Source organism: Oncorhynchus mykiss, chromosome 15 (assembly GCF_013265735.2).
Source record: "Oncorhynchus mykiss isolate Arlee chromosome 15, USDA_OmykA_1.1, whole genome shotgun sequence".
In the NCBI taxonomy this organism is placed as follows: domain Eukaryota; kingdom Metazoa; phylum Chordata; class Actinopteri; order Salmoniformes; family Salmonidae; genus Oncorhynchus; species Oncorhynchus mykiss.
The window spans coordinates 34,903,704-34,914,899 of NC_048579.1; the positions used below are offsets into that span (position 1 = coordinate 34,903,704).

The 11,196-nt window shown below is 41.5% G+C and overlaps 1 long non-coding RNA gene across 1 annotated transcript; it reads right to left on the reverse strand.

The window, feature by feature from the left end:
* Nucleotides 1-7,531: 7,531 nt before the first annotated feature.
* Nucleotides 7,532-8,626, reverse strand: LOC118938915. The gene is made up of 2 exons (XR_005036310.1): nucleotides 8,495-8,626; nucleotides 7,532-8,389 (listed from the first exon to the last, which is right to left on the reverse strand). It is a non-coding gene; the product is annotated as an uncharacterized LOC118938915 (long non-coding RNA).
* Between the last annotated feature and the right edge of the window lie 2,570 nt (nucleotides 8,627-11,196).

Below are 11,196 nucleotides of genomic sequence, written 5' to 3' on the forward strand. Positions count from 1 at the left end.
TTAAAGTGACTATGCATATATGATAAACAGAGAGTAGCAGTAGCGTAAAAGAGGGGATGGCAGGTGGTGGGTGGCGGGACACAATGCAGATAGCCCGGGAGCGCATTTCTGTACCCCACACATACAATTAAGTAGTAATCCACAGACATGACACCTAAGTGATTGGGGGGAGGGGGGATCATTTAGCTATTTGATTTAGAATTTTAGGACACCTTTAGAAATAATCTGGCCTTTATTTCTATAGCCCATAGAAACACATTCATAAATGGCAAAAAAAACAGTCAAAAAATAAATAATAAGGAATAAGGTTTTGAAGTGTCTCCTATATCTAGGAGATAAGAAAAACTCTGTTTTTGGGACACTTATGTGATCCCATATTTTTGTTGGCACACAACTACCTCCACTCGTTTTCAAGGCTTACCTTCAGATGAGTCCCGTGACACTAATGGGGGTCGTAGTGCAAAACAGAGAACACCATTGTGTTCGTGAGAGTCATCCCTTTCCCTTGACTGGTCAGAAAAAAACACCGTTTGGACGCTACAGACATTTTTGTGAGGAGACCGATTTTCGGGATGACTCATGGTCTGACAAACACCGCTGTAGCTCGGCCACCTTCCATCGCAGATAAAGAAGACAGACCTAGGTGGATTTTTTAAATTATGTTACTTAGATTGAATCAAGAGCCAATAGACTGTTAAGGATTAACCTGTCTCCTCCCCTTCATCTACACTGATTGAAGTGGAATTAACAAATTACATCAATAAGGGATCACTGTAGCTTTCACCTGAATTCACCTGGTCAGTGTATGTCATGGAAAGAGCACGTGTTCTTAATGTTTTGTAAACTCAGTGTAGATATGATTCAAGTAGTTCACACAAGTCAATTGCATTCATGTCTGTCGTCTGTCGTCTCTCCCTCTCTCTCTCTCTCTCTCTCTCTCTCTCATAATCCCAGTAAAGTAAAAATACTTGAAAGTAGTACTTATAAAGAGAATATCAATGGTCATCCCTACTGCCTCAGATTTGGCGGACTCACTTAAGCACATGCTTCGTTTGTAAATTATGTCTGATGTTAGAGTGTGCCCCTGGCTATCCGTAATATAATAAATGTTTAATTTATACTTTTACTTTTGATACTTAAGTATATTTAAAAATCAAAGACTTTTAGACTTCTACTCAAGTAGTGTTTTACTGGTTGACTTTCACTTTTGCTTGAGTCATTTTCTATTAAGGTATATTTACTTTTACTCAACAATGACAATTGGGTACTTTTTCCACCAATATCTAATCCCCCCTATCCCTCCCTCCCTCGCTTTGCCTCCATCTGTCTCTGTTTAGGGTAAGTGTTGAGGCTAGGTTTAGGGTTGAGCCAGGATGTGGACATGAAGCTTGGATTTTGGCCTTAACCCTATTTCAATGAACTATTAATGAATTCACCCCACCCCACCCCTCCACTACATGTCAGAAAGGTAGGCCTCACTTGAAGCCTGACCTAGAGGTAAAGTGCTTTCAAATGACATTGGTATAACGGTTGAGGCTAGAAACACAGTTCACGTATGGGATCGTTCAGCAGAAGCTCCCGATGAATGCAAGCCTACACCTGACCATGTGAAATTAACTCATCACAGTGATAACACTGGTCCCACAGAGAACAAGGCCTTTCTTACATACTCTCTTAGAAAAAAATATGCTATCTAGAACCTTAAGGTTCTACTGCAATCCCCATAGGATAACCCTTTTAAGAACCCATTTTGTTTGCAGGTAGAACCCTTTCTACAAATGGTTTTACATGTAACCCAAAAGGGTTCTACCTGGAACCAAAAAGGGCTCTTCTATGGGGACAGATGAAGAATATTTTTGGGACACTTTTTCTAAGTATAGAAAAGCATTACCTACAGCCCTTACATAACCATGATGCCCCCGTGGACTGTTATTGAGCTAGCTAACCGTTTGTGCACACAAACCATCGTAACCTTATAGGGATGCCCTGTGTTGAAGTTCAGCTTCCTGCAATTAGAGGAAGTTACTTAATTAGGGTGTCAATTGGGCAGTTTCGAAGGGTAAAAAAAGTTTCAACGTCCCAAATGACTGGGGAACCACCTTTTGCGACTAGCAATCCCAGATCCGGGATCGTAATCATAGCCTCAAATGAATTAGCATAACGCAGCAGACATAAATACCCCTAGAAAATTTTCCTATTCATGAAAATCGCAAATGAAATATATTGAAACACAGCTTAGCCTTTTGTTAATCACACTGTCATCTCAGGTTTTCAAAATATGCGTTACAGTCAACGCTAGACAAGCATTTGTGTAAGTTTATCATGGCATAATGCTATGCTAGGCTCTGCTGGCAGCAGGCAACATTTTCACGAAAATAAGAAAAGCAATCAAATTAAGTCATTTACCTTTGAAGAACTTCGGATGTTTTCACTCAGGAGACTCCCAGTTAGATAGCAAATGTTCCTTTTTTCCAAAAATATTATTTTTGTAGGCGAAATAGTTCCCGTTTGTTCATCATGCTTGGCTGAGAAATCGACCGGAAAATGCTATCACTACAACGCCAAACTTTTTTCCAAATTAGCTCCATAATATCGACAGAATCACGGCAAACGTTGTTTAGGATCAATCCTCAATGTGTTTTTAACATATATTTCGATAATATATCCGTCGAGGCAATTGGTTTCTCATAAGAAGCGATTGGAAAAATGGCTACCTCAGTATTGTACGCAAGATTTTCTGTGGGAGACACCATGTGACCACTTGCTAAATATGGTCCCTTACGGCTATTCTTCAACAGAAATGCGTAAAAAGACGTCACAATGCTGTAGACACCTTGGGGAATACGTAGAAAATGTAAGCTCATTCGTAGCTCATTCACAGCCATATAAGGATTCAGAGGCGGTTTCAAAAAATGCGGCACTTCCTGATTGGATTTTTATCTGGGTTTCGCCTGTAACATCAGTTCTGTTGCACTCACAGACAACATCTTTGCAGTTTTGGAAACGTCAGAGTTTTTTCTATCCAAAGCTGTCAATTATATGCATAGTCGAGCATCTTTTCCTGACAACATATCTTGTTTAAAACCGGAACGTTTTTCATCCAAAAATGTAAATATCGGCCCCTAGTCGCAAGAAGTTTTAATGACCCAGCACATGAAGTTTGAAGTCAATCGCCCAAAATCATTTTTGCTCTCCATTGGAAACAATTGTCTTGGATTACTAGAGGGGCCCTGTCTGTCTGTCTGTTTGTGAGTGTATATGTCTGTCTGTGAGTGTAAATGTCTGTCTGAGTCTTTAACCAATTTACCCACCACAGCATTATCATCAATTTGTTTTCCTTGAATGCAATGTAGTGATTTATGCGTCAAATCTATTGACACATCTTTTTGAATTGGATGCAATGCACTGACTTCTATGCCTCAACATCCAGTCTGTGGAGTTGGGAGAGAGAGAGAAGGGGGAGATTGTGGGAGGGGAGAGAGAGGGTATTGTTGAAGGAGGGAGGGAGGGAGGAAGAGAGACAGGAGATAGGGAAAGATAAAAATAATGAATAGAAGAGAGGGAGGGAGACAGAAGGAGGGATAGAGAGGGGGAGAGGGTGGAAGGGCCAAAAGAAAGTAGAGAGAGAGAAGAGAAGTGGGATAAAGAAGGGGTGAATTCAAAGGGAAAGAAAAGGAGGAATTGAGAGACAGAGAGAGATGGAGAGGGGATTAGAGAAAGAAGACGGGAGAAAGAGAGAGAAGGGAGAGGGTGGATGGGGCGAAAGGGGAGAAAAAGAGGAGAAGGTGGGGGAAAAAGAGGTGGGAGAGAGACAGAGGGAGGCAAAGAGAGGGAGAGAGGAGGGAGGGAGAGAAGAGAGAGGAGTGGATTTAGAGAATAGAGAGAAAGAGGAGGGTGGAGTGGTGAAAGAAGAGGGAGAGAGAAGGGGGATAAAGGAGGTAGAGAGAGAGAGACAGAGGGAGACAAAGAGAGGGAGGGAGGGAGAAGAGGGAGAGGGGTGGATTAGAGAGAGAAAACCGACAGACATGAATGCAATTGATTTGTGTCAACTACTTGAAGCATATCTTTGATTCAATCTCATTGAATGCAATGTATTCACTTAGACTGCATTTCCTTGATGACAATCTCTAAGCATCAATAATGTTACACTAATCTTCCCTCCATTGAATACAATGTATTCACTAAGACATCATGTCTCTAATGCCAATCTCGAGGCATCAATATGTTGACATTAAACTTCCCTCTGTTCAATGCAATGCATTTACACTGAACAAGAAAATAAACACAACATGTAAAGGTCACACGTTTTATGAGTTGAAATTAAAGATCACACAAATGTTCTATACACACAAAAACCTTATTTCTCTCAAATGTTGTACACACATTTGTTTACATCCCTGTTATTGAGGATGTCTCCATTACCGAGATAATCCATCTGCCTGACAGGTGTGCCTTTCAAGAAGCTGATTAACCCATCAGAGTCTAAACTCAGTCTAAGCCATGGGAGTGTGGGGGGGGGGGGGGGGGTCTACTTAACTATATGGAATTGTTTTAAGGTCATACCAAGGGTCATTTAGCTATTTGATTTTGAATGTCCCTTGAAGTACAAAATACAGTGGGGCAAAACAGTATTTAGTCAGCCACCAATTGTGCAAGTTCTCCCACTTAAAAAGATGAGAGACCTGTAATTTTCATCATAGGTACACTTCAACTATGACAGACAAAATGAGAAAAACAATCCAGAAAATCACATTGTAGGATTTTTAAACCTTAGCTCAGCTTTTTTTATGGTGATTTTGGAGCTGTGGCTTCTTCCTTGCTGAGCAGCCTTTCAGGTTATGTCGATGTAAGACTCGTTTCACTGTGGATATAGATACTTTTGTACATGTTTCCTCCAGCATCTTCACAAGGTCCTTTGCTGTTGTTCTGGGATATTTGAACTTTTCACACAAAAGTAAGTTAATCTCTAGGAGACAGAACGCGTCTCTTTCCTGAGCGGTATGACGGCTGTCTGGCCCCATGGTGTTTGTACAGATGAACGTGGTATCTTCAGGCGTTTGGAAATTGCTCCCAAGGATGAACCAGACTTGTGGAGGTCTACAATTGTTTTTCTGAAGTCTTGGCTGATTTCTTTAGATTTGTCCATGTCAAACAAAGAGGCATTGATTTTGAAGGTAGGTCTTGAAATACATCCACAGGTACACCTCCAATTGACTCAAATGATGCCAATTAGCCTATCAGAAGCTTCTAAAGCTATGACATCATTGGAATCTGGAATTTTCCAAGCTGTTTAAAGGCACAGTCAACTTAGTGTATGTAAACTTCTGACCCACTGGAATTGTGATACAGTGAATTATAAGTGAAATAATCTGTAAACAATTGTTGGAAAAATGATTTGTGTCATGCACAAAATAGATGTCCTAACCAACTTGTCAAAGCTATAGTTTGTTAACAATACATTTTTGGAGTGGTTTAAAAACTAGTTTTAATGACTCCAACCTAAGTGTATGTAAACTTCTGACTTCAACTGTATATCAAGCGAAATGTATAGCTAAATGCATCTGGCTAATGTTAGCTTGTTATTTCTTAAAAGTCTAAGCTGAGAGTCTCCCCATTTCATCTAGTGGTCATAATAGTTTATAGGCCAAATTGTTTGAACCCTACAGACAATTTCGTAAGAAAAACTATTTTTGGGATGATTCAATGGTCGAATAAACACCGCTCTAGCTCTGTCACCTTTCACCGCAGAGGCGGAAGTGCGACATAGGTGGATGCGGAGGATTGAGGCGCTTCTAATGCTAAAAAAACTGATCTTTAGCATAAACTGGTAGATTTGTATGGGTATTTTTTTATTATGTTTATTAGATTTCCCTCGGGCTTGCACATCGACCTTAGAGTGTTTAAACAGAATGATCATTACACAGGTGCACCTTCTGCCGGGGATTATTAAAGGCCACTCTAAAAGGTGCAGTTTTGAGGAAGTATGCAGTAGACCCTTTGCACAACGTAGCAGTGCCCACTTCCTCTTAACTTCCTACCCGATACATAGCTTCCTGTTCGGATCGCATCCTGTCAGCCTGATTGTAGCCATACTAGCCTCGAAGTCGCTCGTTTTATCATTACCTCAGTATATTAACATAGTCATATTTCTATTATGTTTTTTATCATTCTTGTTGAAAATGGTGTTTATCCATTCAGTTAGTGACTTTGGTAATTTGGTTATTGTGTTCTGTGTCTTTTTGTCTCTTAACTAGCTAGCTATTAACATGCTAACTAGTAAGGTGGCTACAATTAGCCCTCCCTTACCAACCATGGCACTGTTTTACACGAGGTGTTTGTAAGAGCTGCTAAAGATAACAGTGACGGATGTACATTGTCTGGCCAGGAATGATTGCTCATTATTTTTATTCAAAACCGTTTCGAACAGGGACAAAGTAACCAGAGAGGTCAGCAAAAGGGCTTGCTGCTACAGGTCCATGAGGAAAAATTAGAAACCACACAGTTTGAGTGTAGGGTGAAAAGTCAGCTGTTTGTGACACACAGCATGCCGGTTACACCGTCAGAGATGAAGCCTAGACTTAGACTAAGAAGTTCCTGTCAATGAAGATCTGCGTTAGGAGGCATTGCTTAGTCTAGGACTAGGCTTAACCCATGTCTATGAAACCGTTCTTAGTGTAGTAATTGTTCAGTCGTCTTCCTTGTTGTTTCTGCTAGCTCTGTTGTGTTGGACGCATTCTATTACATTTAAACAAAGACATATATCCTTAATAGAAAAGTTTGAATCCGTATTGCTGTAATGAATTTAGTGGCTGTCGTATGTTGCGCCAGTAACTTCTGTTTGCAGATCGTGACACGTTGACTGATTTTAGTCTAATCATTTTATTTTTATATCCCCACGTAGGGTTTACGGAAGCCCTCTGAGCCAGTAACAATGACATAACATCACTGTTCATGTGTTGCTGGCACTGCATTTTGCACACACACATTATGCACACACACAGTTGCATTACTATTCCAGTCTGCACACTATTCCCAGATGGGAACACCAGTCATCCCACCTGTGCACAGCTGCACAGAGGCTGAGCAGCAGTGGCATAAGCCAAGGACTTTGGTATGTTTTAATAGCTATACCTTATAATCACATCATAATGCTAAGAAATGATTTAATGAAATCTTAAATAGTCTCGTGATTAGATTTAGAATCGTGCCCTCTGAAACCTGGGCACATAGGCAAAATTTCCATCACCAAGCCCAGAAAAAGCGCATGGCAGAAGGAAGGATTAGGTGAGTATTCCAAAATAGCTAGAATAGTAGGTAGTAGCATGTCATGTCCATTTACACTTTAATTATATACAATGATTTAATTTCAGGTGGTCAAAGGCACAGCAACAGCTGACATGAAGATGGGGCTGGAGATGGAAGCAGCCAGCGACTACTGCAAGATACAGTATGTCAACTTCTCATCCCGTGGCCTCATCATACATCCTGTTCTCTTGTCACTGTAAATAAAAACTCTTTAAAACATTTTGTGTTTGGATTATAAGCAGTGGTGTTTATTATCAACAAATGGACTACAGGGTGTTAGGCAATATGGATGGTCACAGCAAAAAAAGGAAAGATGCATTGAAGTAGTAGCTCATTGCTTCTTGGCCCATGCCTTCAACAAGAGGCCCACACTGGTAGTTTGCGAGAAAGCAATCCACAGCCCAGAAGCAGTTGATGCTTCCCATCAGTGACATGGGGATCTCTGACTGAAACACCTTGTTCAGATTCATTCTGCCAATTAATGTCTCAATGTGGAATCTAAGATGGGCAATATCTTGCGTTTGATGGACGTGTGCTGCTGGCATTTGGCTCTGTTTAGACAAAGGGTGGATGGTAGACCTTGCCTGGCACACCGTTATCAATCAAGAACCCCATGTCTGCCATCACTGCCATGTCTTCAGTGAGAAAGCCAAACAGTCCTGATTGTTTGAATAGCTCTGTGACTAATGGAGCCAGCATACAATTCTGACACAAAAGGAACTGCTCCGTGTGGGGCCATCCCAAGCAGGCCTTTCAAGGTCAGTGGGACTTGTAATGAGAGTACATCTCACTGTGTAGAGGGAGACTGGCTGCTGTCATCTCAACTCGGTCAATGATGACTTGGGTGTCTTACTGGATACTTATTGGATACTTACTGAACTCCTTGGCAACTCAGCCGTGACATCTTCCAAAAACATCCATATAGAGACATACCCCAGCAGAATGTAAAGGTAGTTGGCCCATGTGACAACGATCCTGCTGACTGTCGAGTGATGAATGTCAAATCGGTCAGCGAGGTCCATCTCAGTTGACCCCAGTACATGAGGAAGAGGAACAGCTCATCCAGCATGGGTAGGGCATGTCTCTGTAGGACACATGCACAGATCGCAAACATAGGCTTTAGCTTTAAGCTAAAGTGAAAAGTAATGTTGGTAAGACCATACAATTAATCTGAAACGGGAGAACTTACTGAGTAGGGATATGGAAGTGTCATCTAATTCCTCAGCTTTGTTTTCCTTGCTCGTGTGACACGGGCAATTTTTACAGTTGATGGTTTGATGAGAGACAAAAAGGCCATCAGATGGTCATATGAGGCAAATCTACATGGGATGAAAAATTTATAGGAGGTATTTACTCTCAAGTCTAACATTGAATGTAGTATCATAAATCTAAGCTATAAATCCTGGTAGCTATGGAAAACGGTGGCAGAAAGCAGCAGTGTAAAATGTATGATGTAACAATACTAAGCAGGAATAGGTTTACCCACCTTGTGAAGGACTGGATCTGTGCATTTGATTCTACAAATCGCTGCAGCCCAAAACGACTTCTCACAGTCAACTACTCTACTTTGTTCTGTAGGTCCTCAGTCTCTTCCCTCTCAATCAAAACCAGGTCAACTGCAGCGGGCCCAGGCACTGCACAGTAGTCGTGGTCATGGTAGCTATCCATCTTTTCATCCTCTCCATCTTCAAAATGGTTGTCCTCTACACATCCAGTCCTTGGTCTCTCTGTTCTTTCCCAAACACTTGCTCTTGCTTGGACATGGTAGTTATTCCACAAGATGTCGAAGCCCACTAATAACATTAACTTCAGCTAGGTACTGATAGCTAACGTTTGCTAGCTAAGAGACAAAAAAGACACAGAACACAATCGAATCACAAAAATCGCTAACTGAACAGATAAACACAATTTTTAACAAGAATGATAAAAAAACACTATAAAAATATGATAAATTAATATACTGAGGTAATGATAAAACGGGCGACTTCAAGGTTAGTATGGCTACAATCAGGCTGACAGGAAGCTATGCATCGGGTAGGACATTGAGCGGAAGTGGGCATTGCTACGTTGTGCAAAAAGTCTTGGCATGCTGACTGCAGCAATGTGCACCAGAGCAGTTGTCAGAGAAGTTCATGTTCATTTCTCTACCATAAGCCATACCAACTGTCGTTTTAGAGATTTTGGCAGTACATCCAACTTGCCTCACAACCTCAGACCACGTGTATGGTGTTGTGTTGTTGAGTGGTTTGCTGCCCCATGGTGGCGGTGGGGTTACGGCGTGCGCAGGCACAAACTACGGACAATAAACACAATTGCATTTTATTGATAACAATTTGAAAGCACAGATATACCATGACGAGATCCTGACGCCCATTGTCGTGTCCCTCATCCGCCGCCATCAATTCATGTTTCAGCATGATCATCCATATTGCAAGGATCTGTACACAATTACTAGATGATGAAAATGTCCCAGTTCCTCCATGGCCTGCATACTCAACAGACATGTCACCCATTAGGTTTGTGATGCACTGGATCAATGTGTGCGACAGCGTGTTCCAGTCCCTGCAAATATCCATTAACTTTGCACAGCCATTTTAAAGGAATGGGACAACATTCCACAGGCCACAATCAACAGCCTGATCAACTCTATGCAGAGGACTGGTTTTCTGATCCACGGCCCTACTTTCTTTTTAAGGGTAACATCAAACGTAACATCACTACAGATCGGCAGTTACAAACTCTGCCAGAGACCAGAAATTACACATGCGTTGTGCGCACAGGGGTGGAAGCCTACAGAGAGAGGAGCGGATTGGGATAGGAAACACATGTATACTGTAGTTGCCAAAGACACAAAAGAGAAAAATTTGATCTGAAAATAACTAGGTAAGATGCTTAAGTGAAAGAGTGTGGATCCTTCTCTCTGTCCTTCCTCAAATAACTTGGCAGAACCGTCTTTGTTTCGGCGAGGAGGCCACCGCTGACGCGGCCACCGTCGCTGAGAAAATAGGATGAAATAATACTAATACAAATAGCTAATTTACTTGCAAAGGCGAAACGCACACCACCGGGTACTAATTGCGAATTGCCTAGGAGAGGAGAAACAACTCGCTCTCCAATAGAGACACTTATTATGAAAACAACAACAGTCACAAATTGCCCTACCCCACATCAAGTAGGCTGCTGGGAAGACAGGCAGAACTTAAAGTAGATGGCCCTAGCTAGCAAAAAGGCAGTACTAGAAAACAACAGATGAAGACCATACGCTCAAGCATTATTGAGCACAGCTGCAGCAATTACCGAGTGCCTGATTTGACAGGTGACTTACCTTTACGGGTGGTGGCTGGGAATGCAGTTTTTCGTGCGGTTTTCCTCGAGTAAAATTTGTTTCTGTTTCTGTTGTTCAACCGCTACTACTATTTCAATATAATAGACAACCATTACATTTAGGCCTTTGTGTAGGCCTTTACAATATCAGGATATAGCAATATTTCAAGAAGTAACATAATAACTGCTATTAAAATAATAATTTGCAATGTTTATTAATTTGTTTACCTATATTTAACTAGGCAAGCCAGTTTAGAACAAATTCTTATTTAGAATGATGGCCTATCCTGGCCAAACCCGGACTAAACTGGGCCAATTGTGCGCCACCCTATTGGACTTCCAATCATGGCCGATGTGATGCAGCCCGGATTGAATGATATAGAGCAGCCTTTTGTTAAAGTATGGGTTGCGACCAAAAGTGGGTTGCGGACCTGTTAATGGTGCGCCGCGAAGTGTCACAGTAAATGTTTAATTATTTTATTAATTACTGGAATTGCTTTGGCAAGTGCATCTGCGCTCTCTGCTTCGCAGCCTGCTTTGCAGCTCTCTCTGCTTCATCTCTGCTCT